At 30.4% G+C, this 15,861-nt stretch overlaps 1 protein-coding gene across 2 annotated transcripts in view; it reads left to right on the forward strand.

The window, feature by feature from the left end:
• The first annotated feature begins 815 nt into the window (after window positions 1–815).
• The window catches only part of LOC136980676 (GTP-binding protein 2), a 39,636-nt gene continuing 24,590 nt past the window's right edge, over window positions 816–15,861 (forward strand). Inside the window, exon 1 of one of the 2 annotated variants that reach the window (XM_067276838.1) lies at window positions 816–945. The gene's annotated coding sequence lies outside the window, so the exon portion shown is untranslated. Of the gene's footprint in view, window positions 946–13,947; window positions 14,009–15,861 lie in introns of those variants that run through there. The other variant, XM_067276839.1, reaches the window with a different exon arrangement.

The following is a 15,861-nucleotide window of genomic DNA, read 5'->3' on the forward strand; positions in this document are numbered from 1 at the left end:
TGTTATGAGATTTTATCAGAAAATAACTTTTATGCTTTTAATTACAATATAATAAATAAAATTGTATGTGGCGCCATCTGTTACGAGATTTTGTTATGAAAACTTTTGTATATTTTTAATTATTATGTAAGAGCAAAACGGTCAATTTTGAGGGTGGTGATGAGTTTCGTGAAACGTTGTAAATGCTAATAACGCATAACATCTTCATTAAGTCCGATCGCACTCGAGATAGGACACATGACCCTCTCTATCTCCCCACCCGCTCGACCTTTCACCACCAAAATTTAATAGCATCAATACCCCTTATACATAAGCTGCCGTGCCAAATATCATTACGTAATGTTCACCCCATCCTGAGATACTAAACGAAATAGACGCCAACACACATATGCGCGCGCGCGCGCAGAATTTTTTGTCGTTCTTTTTTTTTTACTTTTTTTGAATTCAGGAAGTCTCAAAAGGTGGAGGTTTGCAAAAAACTCAGAGGGTCAAATACTTTCTCTTTTTATATTTACAAAACAGCCGAGAAAGTACAACAAAATTATTAAATAATTAATTAATACTAAGTAATTTTCTACTGTAGGTCGACGTTAGGCTTCATCTGTAAATCTGAATAATTATAATCACGTGAATAATTATAATCACGCCGTGATTAACCGCGTAAGGTTATCAGATATTATTAAAATGCTGTATAAATATTTTTAAATATAACGCAATCGCAATCTCTCGAGCCGAAACTATAATATTGCAACATATAATGTAATTTTGCAACCGATTGAATCAGAAAATTGCATCAGAAAAACAAAACGACCGTTAGGGGGCGCCGACGCCACGAAAAAAGACCAAACGAAGTTGTCATATAAAAATGACAACTGTTTGTTGATAACGACTACAAAATGTGAAATCGAATGATGACATTTTCCTATAGAGATTCAAGTAAACAAAGTAAGTACGTTTATAATAATTGCATTCGTTCTGACTGACGAAATTAACCTTTTCCCGATGCGGTAACTGGGTCGGTTTTTAGGCTTAATGAGTCTTTTAATTTTAAGAAGGAAGAGTCGTTTGCTACGTTTTTGTAAATATGATTAAACTTAAACATAATTCGGCCGTAAAGTAATCTGTTTAAATTAGGGAAAGATCATTATAATTGATTTTTTGTACAGGTTACTTTATGTACCTAAGAGTAAAGGGTTCTCTGAGGGGGCGGGAACCCTCTCAAATTGTAGACCCCTCTGTGCGATCAAAGGTAAGAGTTACCTAAGGTATGTATACGTATATAAGTCTGTATGTATATACAGAAACATCTAAAGTAACTTCTATTAATCAAAATAATGTGTTATGGTCTTCGATATAACATCGTGCTGATGCTATGATGCTGTATTGAAGATTGGAATGTTAAATGGGGGGCTTGTCGCTTCAATTAATAAAAAAGGGCGAGCAACGACTGCGTCGACTACCTACGTCTCGAGTCGTGGTCAAGATGGTTGGGACTGTGTTGGAACCGTAAACTGTGCCTCTGTGTGTCATCTTTTGCGAGATGCATCTCCCTAGTTTTGAGGCGTGCTCCATTGGGAGTCGTGTCGCTCCACGCCGCCATATTTGACTATTTAGCCCGTGTGACTGTGCCAATTTTGAGTGGCCTGCTTGCGGAGCGTCGGTCGAGGCAAGTGATGGAGCGTGCAGAGCACGGAGAGTAGACTATATACTGGTTTGTGGTAAAAACTGATCTTTGGGGGCAAATATCTCGCAAAGGGTCATGTGGGATGCGGTTCTGTTGACTTTTTTGCTTGTGTGGGAGGTCCATAACTCCAGAGGTTGGCAGATCTCTCGTTTGGAGTTAGCATCTTACCGACTCATTTTCCGTACGTGGAATCCTTCCAGACTCGAATGTCTTGAAATGCTGGAAACTTATAAAGCGAATCGAAATGGCGTGTCCTTTGGTTATAAAGATGACGATGCCGTGTTGCCAGCGTGGAGGTTTTATTTAAAATCTATTGTTATTTTGTATTTTACTGATATCGCATATTTGTTGATATCCAATTTGGATGTCGTTCTTTTAAATTTAACATTCTGTTTCTTGTTTGGTTTTTGAATGATCTTTATGACCCAAAGTTAGTTACTAGGAGCAATTGAAAATGTTTGTTTACTACTAAATTCTTTGTATTCTTGCTGGATTTTTAGTTTTGTATTTATTGATTGGAGGTTAGTATGATCGGTTACATCAGTATAATGCAATGTTACATCATTTTGTGTAATCCTTACAAATTAGTATCATGTGCTTTCTTTTTACAAAAACACTTCATATTCTGAGTAAAAACATTCATTTTGTTTAATTTTATGCCAGTATTCAAAAATAAAATGATAAAATTGTGATTATGTGCATCATTTGTGCTACAACTGTGCCTATGGACAATTGTTTGATAAAACACCTTTAGCGCAGCTGGGTAAGTAAGCCAATGACATAGTCTGTTTGTTTTGTTTGAAATGAGCTGTCATTTATTTATTTATTTCAGTATAGACACTATGACCAATTGGTCTTTTTCAAGTGTCTCTCTCTCTCCAAAACAAAACAAAAAAAAGAACAAGAATAGAGGGGAAAGGAAAAGACAGACAACCAATTGCATAATATTTAGTTGCATTTTCCTTATTTATAGTTAGTCCTTTGAGTTTTGACATTACAGAATTTATAATTTATTTGTTTAGCAGTTTGCAATAACTAACTTGTGTTTTTTTAGAAAAAAAAATCACTTGTGACATGAGTGCTTCAATTTCGTTACTTTTTGTTTCTTTTCTATTTACTAATAAAAACTTGACTGAAAGGATTTTTTTCTTATTGTTGTTTTGAACTTCTTTTGGTTGGTCATTTCCTGTATTTCTTTGTTTGGCAAATTCCAATATTTTATCATGTGGAAAACTGGAGCAGACCATCCTATAGAGAGTTTTGTACAGCATTTTAAGTAGTTATAGTTTAATAAATAAATATCAAACAATGGGATCGGTTATTATAAATGTTAAAAGCAATAATCTCTAAAAAATTGTAAATTTCTTAAAAATAAACGAGTTTAAAACAACTTTCTTTTTTATCCGACTTTGAAATGAGTTGAAATATTTGCTAATTTTTAAGGTGTCCATCTCTGTTTTCAACTCATTTTGAAGTCTGATAAAAAAGTTGTTTATTTTTAAGAAATTTACAATTTTTTAGAGATTATTGCTTTTAATAGTTGTAGTTTCTTTGATGGCTGTAGTTTTTTTCTGCAGTATTTTTTCATTATATCAAGATGACGACAGTTGCTTGTTTTAATCTTTATAAGTTTGAAACTAAAAAACTAGGATTTGTTTGCATATGAAGTTTTTATGTTGTCTATTTTTTCTCAATGGTAATAGGTAGAAATTGTTTCATAATGATTTATATATGGCTTGTATAAGTAGATTTTGCTGTACTAACAGTCTGTTTACAATATAATCGGTTGTGGTTCCCCAGATAACGATACCATACTGGATTTTCAGTTCAATACATGTGTGAAATAGACATTTACAGTATTAATTTTTAAAATGTCCCAAATTTTCCTTATTCCTGTGAACTTTGTGTCTGTCGTACCCGAGTTTGTCGTCTATCAGTATTCCGAGATGTCTTATATTGTTTATTCTATCTTCTTTTCATTTATTTCTATTTGAATTTATTCCTTGTCAACATTTTTATTTACAAAACAGAGGTATTTTGTTTTATTTGTATTTACGTTTAACATACTTGAACTCATATAGTCAGTTAATCAGGATAGAACATTATTCAATTCATGTTGTGCTGCCTGGAGGTTATTGGAGTATATTAAAACAATGTCATCTGCATATGCAATAATAATAACTTTGGGCATAGCTTCAAATAGGTCTTTCAAGTAAATATTGAAAAGCAATGGTGCTAACACCGATCCCTGGGGGAATTCCAGTGTCACTTTTAGATCCTTTATTTTTGTATACCGGTATAACCATGCTATAATTTTGTTTGTTTGGAAATGTTCCTTTTTTCAAAAGATTTATTTATCAGGAAGGATAAAGGTGTAGCAATAATATCTGCAATTGATTTGATTATATCTATATTTGTATTATTTATATCAGGTGTGCTAGTCTTTAAATTTGTAGTTGTGTTATAAACTTTGTCTATAATACAATTACGAATTTGTTTTAGAGTCTGCAGTGGTGGCCTCCAAAGCAAACAGATTTAATATTCTCATAGACAAAACTTAGTTAACTGTGGAGAATGATCTTATTGTAAATTCTTTGTCTCATGTGCAGTTGAAGTATTTTACAAAAGTTTCAGTTATAATCTGATCATCATCTAATAAATTTTCTTTTATGTGCAGTGATTTTATTTTGGTGCCCATTACACATGAAGCTTTGTCAGTTTGTGTTGTATCTAGCTGTGTTAGATGTCTTTGTGCTCTGTTACACTAATATTATGTTGTATGAATTATGCAGTTCCAAGGATAGTGTTTTTTTGAAAGGAAACATGGAACACCAAATAATTGGAGGCAAATTGCCATCAAATAGACAAGTGCTGGCTGTTTTATTTTACAATATAAGAGAAGTTAAACATACAAGATTTTTTCACAAAAAGCAGGAATTTCGACAAGATCCCTTCAGCATTGTATAAAATCTCAGATTTGTATTTGACATGAAGAAAATTAAAAAAGAATGCAAGAAAGTTTCAAGAGATTTATAAGTGTCACAAAGAAGAGTTTCAAAACAATTTGGACAACCTGTTTAATATTGCATATGCAAATGATCAACAAACCATCAAATTAGATGAGGATAGAATCTTTTTACAGCGACAGAGAGAACTAGGGTAAAGAGGCTGTCTTGCAGGTGATGGCCAAAAACTTCTGGAAAAGAACTGTCAAGGAAAAAGAAACTTGGAGGAGAAAAGACAAAGTAAGCGATCAGTGGCATCCATCAACTGTACTTCCTCTTTCAACATCTGAAGATGAAGATGGTGCATTTTTCACTTTGGATAAATACAACAATAGTGAGTTGTCTTTGCAGTTTCTGGATGATACACCAAGGCAGAATACTGAAAGACCACAGAGATTTCATTGCTGACAAATTAGTGGCTGCTTTAAACAGATGTCAGTTGAATGTAAGAGACACTGTTTATAGCCTTCAGGCAACAGCAGAGGCACTTGTTGATGACACTGAAGCATTTCCTATTAATAGCTCTTCCATTCATCGACTCAAACAAAAGAAAAGAATGCGCTGAAGCCATTAAAGCTGCATGTAATAATAATAGCTCTGAAATTCTGACTGCTCACTGGGATGGTAAGCTGTTAACTACATTGAATGTTAGGGAACCAAAAGAAGAAAGACTCACAATAGTCATGACATTTGGGGATAAAGAACAGCACGTTGATGTTCTAAAATTAGAAAATACTTGTGGTAAAGAGCAAGCACAAGCATCAGGAATGCAATAACAGTTTGGAGTTTGGAAAATAATGTAAAAATTCTTAGTAGTGATACACTTGCCTCAAACACTGGCCATTTAAGTGGTGCATTCATCCTCATTGAACACAAATATTGGATAGAGGGTTGTTGTTTTTCCAGTCGTTGTCGTATCTATGAATTAGTCCAACAAAGTGTGTTTGAAAGCAAAATATGTGAGATAACAAGTAGTCCTGACATACCTCCTTTTTACAAAAGAGAAAGTTGGGGAAATGTTATTGCTAGTAATTTTCAAAGTTTAATGTTAAAACTGATAAAAAATAAAATTAATTGTATATATTACAATATATTAATCCACCTTATTAGAATGAAGTGGAAGGGTGAACAAATACTAGCATAGTTACAAAATAAACATCTAGTCTAAACTATTGCCAGATCAGATGGAATGGTTCCAACTTATACAGAGGAGTTTTTCAGTGAGTTAGAACTTCAAGAATTATTATTGGACTTTTATAAAGCTGAACTGAAGAAAGATTTAATTTATGGTTTTGTTAATTTAACTTTTTGACATTTTTGTTTTATAAAGCAAATTATATAATTAGTTAAAAATAAGTGTTATATCTATTTGGTATTGCAAATATATATATTTGCTTTATATATATATATATATATATATACATATGCATACACAGTAATTCTTTTAAGAATTTTAATATGACATTTCCAAAAGTATAGTCACCTAAACTTTAGGTTTGTTATGTATTGTTAGGAAAAAAAAAAACCATTTAAAAATTAGAATATGAAATAGTACTGAAAGTAAAAAATTTCTAATAAAGTAAATTTGAAATTTTTAAAGGTTTGCTATTATTTAAATTAAATATCTTATGTATATAATACTGCTGCAACAAATCATGATCAGTGATGATTCGATAGTTATGATGGAAATGATCGCATGTGTGATAAATATTTATTTTCAAGCTGAGCTGGAAATTATTGAGAATTAATGGTCTGTAACTGGAAAATATTACTTTAAAACCAGAACCTGTTTTCTTACAATACTATATTATATTTTGACAGCTTGTTGTGTTTTTATATTTCTGAAATAACAGGATATCTGTATTAGTCAAAATGACTTTCACTTACGGATGTTTATGAATATTTGTTATTTTAAAATGCAAAATTAAGTAAATGATTAAACTTTGAATGTTGATTATAAATTAGTTAGCATAGTTTTTGCACTTACACATTTGCAAAAACAGCAAAAAAAAATGTCTTCTTTCTTTTTCAAAAATTTCATTTGAAATTGTAAAGAAATTAAAAATCAGATTAGAAATTATTGATTACAGTATGGTGTTTTACATGTACATTTGTTATTTAAGACCAGTTTTTTTCCTGTCAATCAATAATAGACTCTGCTTCAATCATTGTCTTTTGCTTCTTGTAACTTTTTTATAATGGAAAACACAAATGCATTATAATTTTTTGAACTTTTATTAAAACATTCTCCAAACCAGAAAATCCAACAGTGAATGTTAATTTAAGAGATACTGAATAAAAACAAATGTTTTCTACAAACTTAAGTGCCATCTTTAGGTTAAAGTTAATCTATTATTATTATCAGTATAAATTTAAATGATTTTAATTTTATAGTTAACGGAGACCTCGTTAACTATACACGAACCTCTGATACAAATTGGAAGTCACGTTATTTCAATTCAAAAATTTCCCCCGAAAGATGTTAGAACAGCATGATTCTATTGTTGAATGAAAAGTATGATGTATAAGGGTACGCCACTATTAATTTGAGGTGGAGAGCGTATATTTTAAATTAATTAAAAATATCATTAAATATTTCAGTTTAGCATTGTGGTAATGCCACAATAAATAATTTTAAATACAGATACTCCTCACTTTACGACCTATCTGCTTAACGACCACTCGCACTTACGACCAATCGAGTTTCGACCTGCAATTCGGGGAATCCCCTTTCTCGGCTCGAGTGTCAGTCAGTGGCGAATGGTGACATGCGCACTAAGCATACTATAATAGGCTTGCTATCCGCTTTTTCAGTCAGTTTCATTCCGACAAATAATATGTACATATGCATGTCTTTTTATGAATAAATTTGAAGTTTGTTGCATAATTTGTATAATTTTATAACGATCCTATATTCCCAGCGCATGCTCCTTGCTTATCGACCAATTCGCTTAACGACGTAGTCGTCGGAACGAAACTCGGTCATAAAATGAGAAGTACCTGTGTAGTTTTTTTTTGACTTGGGAATATTACAAAACTGATAGAATTCATAGCTATTTTTCACTTAAATTATAAACAAAAGTAATAACAATATTGTGATGTTCTACTTGAACTTGCTAAGCATGTTTTTTAAGTGATAATTTTTTATTGTAAATAAAAAATTATCACTGAATCACAATATCACTTTTTTATTTCTATAAAATTATCATTATATTGATTTTATGAAAAAAGTTGATTTAATGGTCTTGGTCTTTAGTAAAAAATCGTCATAGAGGCATAACATAAAATTACATGTTATTAGCCAACATTGTGTCTTTTTTTTTATTAAAAAACACTAAGTTTTCTAAGAAAAAAACTGTTCCAAAAGTTAAATACTTTTTTAGATATCATTATATTTTTATATATATTAATTCATTATTTGCATCTTCAGAACTTAAATTCAGTGTTGTGATATGATATAAAGAAACACTTTCAATATTAGTTGGTCTCTATTAATTTTTTTTTTTTTTGTATATCATAAAATAATTCTATAAATTAGTAATTTTTAATATATTATAATACAACATATATTGTTATTAAATTATTTTAGATATTAAATTAATATCTATTCTGGTTTTTCAAAAGGAATCAAATCCCATTAGTAATATGGGCCAGAAATTCCATTCTGGAGGAAAATATTGGGATGGTAATGTGAGGTTAACCGAGGGTAGGAGGTGGAAGATGATTCTTACCTTCTCTACCTCTTAACGGCACAAGACCTTGAAGTCCGACCTCGTTTGTCGAAAGGATGACTAGGGATCGAGCGGTCAAAGTTATTTATGGACGAGGATCGTAGAATCCTGTTCACGTCAGGAACTGACACCAATCTATCAAACTTCTCGCGGATAGATACGCATTATTTTCTGAATCGTGGGATGCCGGATGATGGCAATGGAGGAAGAAACGCACACTCTTCTAATATTAAACAAAAATACCCATTTATTTTGAGATTGATAGGGAATACATCAATTAGCATATTTGGAAGTATTTATATCATCAAATCGAATTATTAAACCGTGTCTTGATTGATTGGAGAGAGAGAGTTTACAAAACATCGTGAGTAGGATAAATACCTTAGTGATCCTGAGATTTGCACAAAGTTGAGGAACGAGAGTTCGCTTGAATATAAGAGTCAATGGACTGAAGATAGATGGGATGGACGGCTTCGATGGCGGGAGATGACAATCCACGGCACACACACACTTGACAGTTGTCGAAACTTTTTCTCTCTCTGCGTCATTGTTCGTTTTCCTTTTATTTTGGGATCTCGGGTTCGAGATTTTGTGAAGTGTACGTCAAGGGTGGAAGACCTTTTTGACCAATGGTGAATTACATGATATAATTATTTTTCAACAGTTAACTCATCTTCTACAAGGAAGTATTACCGTGGGAACGAAGGTTTATGATTAATTTTTACGAGAAAATTTGTCGGGTGTTTTTCCGTTTTTTGTTTGTTTAATTTAACCCTAACTTTCGAAAATCGGTTGGCAAATAAAATAAAAAATTTAAATCGAAACTCGTTATTCTTATGTTCGGGTCTTCACATCAATCTTTTAAAAGTTTTGCTGTATATCATGACAAATTTCTATTAAATAATTATTATTTTATCAGCAAAAGAATATTTACATTTAGGAATATAACATCATCTATGTTTTGGAAATTCTGTATTAACTTTAGAAGCATTTCTGAAAGATCTTGCATGGCTGAAATCATTTGTCTAGTAATGAAATGCAATAATCAATCATTTTTCCACAAATTAAGGAATAAAACTTTTTAAAAGTAAGTTTTTCAGAAAAGAACAGTGAATATGATTTTGCCATTAAAACTGTCTGAATTTAGCTCAGCTGTTCAAAGAATAATGCACAATATGTGGACTTTTCAGATGTATTTTCAGTTTTATTTAGTTTTTACTTTAGGCTATTGGCTGTTTATATATCTGAATGTTTGTAATAATTTAAAAGTTCTTTAATGTAAATATAGCTTGTAAAGAAAAATCATAGAATTATAAATGTAGAAACAGTGAAAAAATAAACTGTCAGTTTGATATCATCTGTTCTAGTCTACATTAATTTTATCATTAATCTTAAAACTTTATATAAAGTTAAATTTTAAAAAAAATTTTGAGTAGTGATAAAGTAAAATAAAGAAATAAGCAAAAGAAAATGTATAAATAATAAAAATTTCTATAATATAAATAAAAATAATAAAAAACTGAAAAAATGACATTTGAAACATACAACAGTTCTTTAGTAAAATATTCCAGTATTGAGCAAACAGAGTTCTGGGGATTGTATGGATTGATTATAGTTCCAGACGAGTGCAAATCCTGAATTTATGGTAAATTGTTATGATCTTAATTTTTAATCATAATAAACAGAATTGTTCTAAATAAATGTTTTGATAATTGCTTGCTAATTCTTTGTGCCAAAAAACTAGTTTTCCTCGAGTGCTAAATTCCACATTTTAAACTCTAGGGTTACTTGGTTATTTATATATAAATATTTATGTAAGCAAGGAACAGTCAACAACAAAAGTAATCAAAATATGATTAAGCTTAAGCATCCTAGATTAAGCTTTTAATAAAATACCTTTATTGTAATGAAACTATATATTATTTATTATTATTCAAATGTCGAAATATCAATTGTTGCAAATGTGCTATATACAAGAGGGAAAACTGGATTGATTAAAATGATAATGGCACATTTAACCAGTTTATACCATCTGTCGCATTTACAGTTTAGAGTTAATTAATGAATTCTGTTCATGAATTCTTGTTCTTTGCCTGTTGTAAGATACATGAATATCAGAATTATGATATGATATCGTGATTTACCAACAATAGCTAAAGATGTTGCAAATTGATCCAGAAACAATCTATGATAAAAAGTTGTTTCGTTACTATATTTTTTAAGACATCACTAAGATTTCGTACTCATGACAGTTTTAAAACAAGTAGACAAAATACTCAGATAGAGATAACAGAATTAAAAAACAAAAATAATTGTTGCATATTTATTTCAATCTAATTTAAGAGATTCATTAATTTGCAAAGTTTTTGATTTTATTGACTAATAGATTATTTTATTGCATATTTAAAGTCTTTTACATACATAACATGTATAACAAGAACTGCTATAGATTCAACACATGCACCTCACTCACTCTCTCACCTTAGCTCACAAGTGTGAGTTAATAATTTTGTTTCTTAATAGGTTAAAAGTCAAATTTTTTGCAAACAGAAAATAAGTAATTATAACCACACTTTCTCTAAATATCAATATTGAATAATGGACTCAAAATATATGTAATACTTAAATTTTGATTAATTTTTTGATAAAGGTTTGTTGATCATTTTAATAAACTATAACTTCACAACCGAATCATTGGGCAGCTATTTGAAAAAATTGTAGACCTATAAATTCCTACTGTCATCCATCTGTCTTTCCTTAATCTCAAGAACGGAGTTAGATAGATGAAAGACAAAGACCAGATATGAGAAACTTAGGAACAGGAGGCCTCGATTAATTATGTATGAACTTCCGATGCAAACTGGAAGTCATCTTATTTCAATTCAAAACTTTTCCCCCGAAAGGAGTTAATAGATGACCAGCGTGACTGTGTTACTAAATGGAAAAATATGATGTACAAGGGCAAGACATTACTAATTTGAGGTGGAGAGCATATATTTTAAATTAAATAAATTAAAAATATTAAAAATTGCAGCCTGGAATTGTGATGATGTCACAATAAATAATTGCTTGTTATACTATGAAATCTGCTTCATTGGAGTATATGAACAGCAGTTGTACTTTCAAGTTCTGACTCATCTTTGGGAAAGAAAAAAAAACAAAGAACAACACATTGAGTAATAAACCTGACATTATTTTAACAAGATCCAATGCAGTCAGGGAGCATGTTAGCCACTCCTAAGATCTTGCTAAGTTGTCTGGTTCAAATGCTGCTGGGCAAACACTAATTCCATATGGGACAAAGTAGAGATACTTGAGCTCTTTGGTCTGGAGCCAACCATCTCACTGTTGAATCTCTCTATGGATCTACAAGAGAAGCTTAACCGGGCCTGTCTTTAGGTGTGGGCCTACCGGGCCTGGGCTAGGGGCCTCCTAACATTCGAGACCTCAAAAATATGCAAAATTGAATAGAGCAACAAGTAATAAAATTATTATAAACAATAAACAATCAAAAGATATGTTTTGATAAATTTTATTAAACATAAATATAACATGTTTAGCAGAGAAAGCTAATTGAAAAATTTATGAATATTAACCCTCCATTATGAATTCCTTAAAGGGGCCTCCAAGCTTTTCTTGGTCCAGGGCCTTGCATGTACCAAAGACAGGCCTGAGCCTAACTAATAATATCAGCCATAGAGACTAAAACTTAAAAATTCTTCAAAGCCGTGTAGTTGTTGTTCATATACTCCTTTGAAGTATAGCTCATAGTTGTTCATTTATTAATAACAGGCATGAAATACAGAACTTCATACTATAATTCTTTAGATGACATCTAAAGAATATGTCTTGTAGCAGAACTCGGTAGTGTTATTTATCTCTCAAAAAAGAATACACTAGCATCCTTTTTGAATTGTAAAAGTGTGATTTTTCTGTTTTAATAGGTTAAATAAAACCTAATTAACCCATTTTTTTATGAAATATGTATTTTGATAGTTTTCTGTGTATATTAAATTTCTCAATGAACAAATATCAGAAATTCAGCTTAACTACAGTTAAGCTAAACAGTAACTAAATTGTTCTATTTACTATCTTTTAAGTTGTATTAAGAAGAATTACAAATGAATATCATAAGAGAGTTTGTAGTATTTGCATTTTACTAGCAATCAATAACTCTCACTTAGCATGCTATAATTACATGCTGAAGCCATATTTAAGAGCAAATTTATGGATGTTTCATAGATACACTTAACCTAATTAATGAATTATTGACTAACTTCAATCAGAAAATGATATTTTTTGGTACTATTGAAATCGTGTTGTTATTTGTATTTGGTATACTGGCACAATTAAGTGACACTTAATCAACACTGGGCAAGTTTTCCCTCTTTATTTAGTTAGCCGGCTTAGTTTAATTTTACTTGCCCAGTGTTGATTAAGCATCACTTCATTGTGCCAGTATACCAAATACCAAACAGAAAATGATAGTTTAGTATTTTTATGTAAGATTAGTTAGTAAATATTATAATGGTATACCTTTTTTTTTTTTTTTTTTTTTTTTTTTGAACAATTAATGAACTTTATGAACTTTAAAAGAATGTTATTACATATCTGAAAAAATAAGCAGATTAAGAAATAATTTTTGAAAATAACTACATGATTGATTAGCCAGATTTATTTTGATTTTTTTTCTTTTATAGTTGAAAATAGTTTCAAGCAAAGGTTTTAAAATAAATACACCTTCAAAGCACTGTCTCTAATTTCAAGGATAGTAGTTGCTTATGTTATTTTTAGAAGTTCGCACAAGTGCTTTTACTACTCTGTAAATACCAGTTGGTGTATTAGTTGCAAGAACCTGTTTTATTTATTTACTTATTTTTCATTGAAACTGCATTTTAAGAAAAATACTTGACTTATGACTAGATGTTGGAATATTCTTATAAATATTCTGACATTTTACTCTTCTGTTTTGATTAAATACAAATGTTTATAAATTTTTTTCTACTATTTTGATATTAACTTTTATAAATATAGACAAGTATATTTCTCTCCATTACAGCAAATGTCAGTAATTTTTAGTGACAAGATGAAAAATGAAAAAACATTATTTATTCAAATCAAATGGATGTGTGTTGGTGTATCAAATTAAATTTCTGATATAATCAGAAAAACTGGATTACATTGATCATTTTCCAGATCGTTACGTTTTTATTGCATTTTTACTTAAAATATTCATCAGATTATAATCGAGTAACGTTTTAAAAGATCAAAACGGGTTTCTATGCTAAAAGTAAGAGTTCTAGTTCTAAGCAAAAATTATAACAAAAATGTTCTTTGACCCATTTAAAGTTTGCTGACTTCAACAAGTGATGCATTCAGTTAATGATATTAAATTATAACTCTAGTATTACATATGTTAAAAAACTAGAACTGTATTCTCAAACACTTGTTCAAGTATGCTCCATAAAAAAAAAAGTTGGAACCATTCCATCTGATCTGGCAATAGTTTAGACTAGATGTTTATTTTGTAACTATGCTAGTATTTGTTCACCCTTCCACTTCATTCTAATAAGGTGAATTAATATATTGTAAGTAATATATACAATTAACTTTATTTTTATTAGTTTTAACATTAAACTGTTATAAATAAGATTAAATTTATTTAATTAATTATTAGTTTAAAAACAAAGGTGAGAATGTCAAGGTCATAATTGAAGGTAAAAAGTACAGTACATGTAAGAAAGTAACTCCTGGTATATTTAAAATAATTAGTCTTCAATATATGCCACTGGAATAAAATTTTTGCATGTAAACAGTCATATTGACGATTGTTTTGTTTATAAACAAAATTTAAGGCGAATAAAAGACATTGTTTATTTTTTTTACTATATTTTTTTTCTTATTTTAGTTAAATTTCTATTTATTTTTAAATTTTTTATAGCCAGATTAAGATTTAAAATAGTAGTGTTATTTTGAAATGAGGAACTGAATGCATTTAGTTGTGTTGTTACTTATTTGTGTTTTTGTGTGTATTTTTTGTGTTTCTTTCATTTGTTTATTTTATTTATATTATATAAATTTTAATTTTTCAATTGAAATTAGAGAGTTATTGATTCACCAATTCATTAAATACTATTCAAGAAGTATCATTATTACTTTGTCCAGAAAAAACCGAACAGTTTTACAGACTGATTTTTATGCTAGTGTTCTAATTAATAATTATCACAAGTATGTATCACTAAAGATAATCAACAACAGTTAGTAATTTTTAGTAAGTAATTTAAATTATTAATGAAATTAGTTTAATTTATTGAGAATATTATTAATAATTGAAGAAATATATTTGATAGTTATGCTAGAATTTGCAGCTTCTGAAAACTTAGTGGAGTGTTTCAAAATGTTTTTAAATTATTGATGAAATTTTATTCAATTGTTCTTAAAAATTATTAAGAGATGACTTAATTGTGTATGTCATCTCTCATCTCAACTGATAAATTCATTTAAGTATTTGACTATTTTTATGCTGTTAAATAAATTAATATATTTTTAATTGTTTGGCTTTTTAGTGATTACATCAATACTAATATGCTTATTTCATGTAACCAAATTTTATTACGGAAAGAAATGTTTATATCTCTGCCTCAGGACATCTTTGGCTTAAAATATTCAGAAATCGAACAACTGTTAAATTACATATGATTGTATGAAATTTTTAAAAAGTTCAATTTTAAATTGAATATTATTCAATGCATTCAAAATAAATATTAGGGAAAACACAAGCTACACTCATGTGCAAAACTTAGGATAATGTGGTGTAAGGTATTTGACAGGAAAAACAAAGATAATTTCCCATATATGGATTGCAGGTTGCATTGCAAATGGTATCAAACTGCAAACAGTGTGAGAAAAAGTACAGAGTAGGCAGCATGGACTACAATTGAGAATGGTGTGAAAATCAGAAAACGTACCATATGTTAGTCCAGGAAACAAGGTGCAGCACAGGGACATTAATAGTGTGTGTGATTACCCTGCATTGCAAGACATGCACCACAATGTGAATGCATGCTGAGTTCATAATGAGGTTATCAAGAAGTGGCTAGGGTATGGCTTCCCATTCTTGGACCAGTGCTTCCCTGAGCTCAGGAATGGACCTTGGAGCCATTTGACGATGTGCAATCCCCCTGCCAAGCATATCCCATGCATGCTCTATTGGGTTCAAGTCCGGCAAGCAACTGAGCCAGTCAAATTGTCTGATATCTTCTGTTTCAAGGTACTTATCCACTATGCCTGCTTGATGGGAACGAGCATTATCATCCATCAGAATGAAGTCACTGCCCACTGCACCTTGAAAGAGACCAACATATTGGTTTAGGATGGCATCCCGATACACCCACACCTGTGATTGAACCCCATGGGAAGACATGCAGGAGAGTGCAAGACC

This window comes from Centruroides vittatus, unplaced genomic scaffold, assembly GCF_030686945.1.
Source record: "Centruroides vittatus isolate TY-2023 unplaced genomic scaffold, ASM3068694v2 contig_717, whole genome shotgun sequence".
In the NCBI taxonomy this organism is placed as follows: Eukaryota; Metazoa; Arthropoda; class Arachnida; order Scorpiones; family Buthidae; genus Centruroides; species Centruroides vittatus.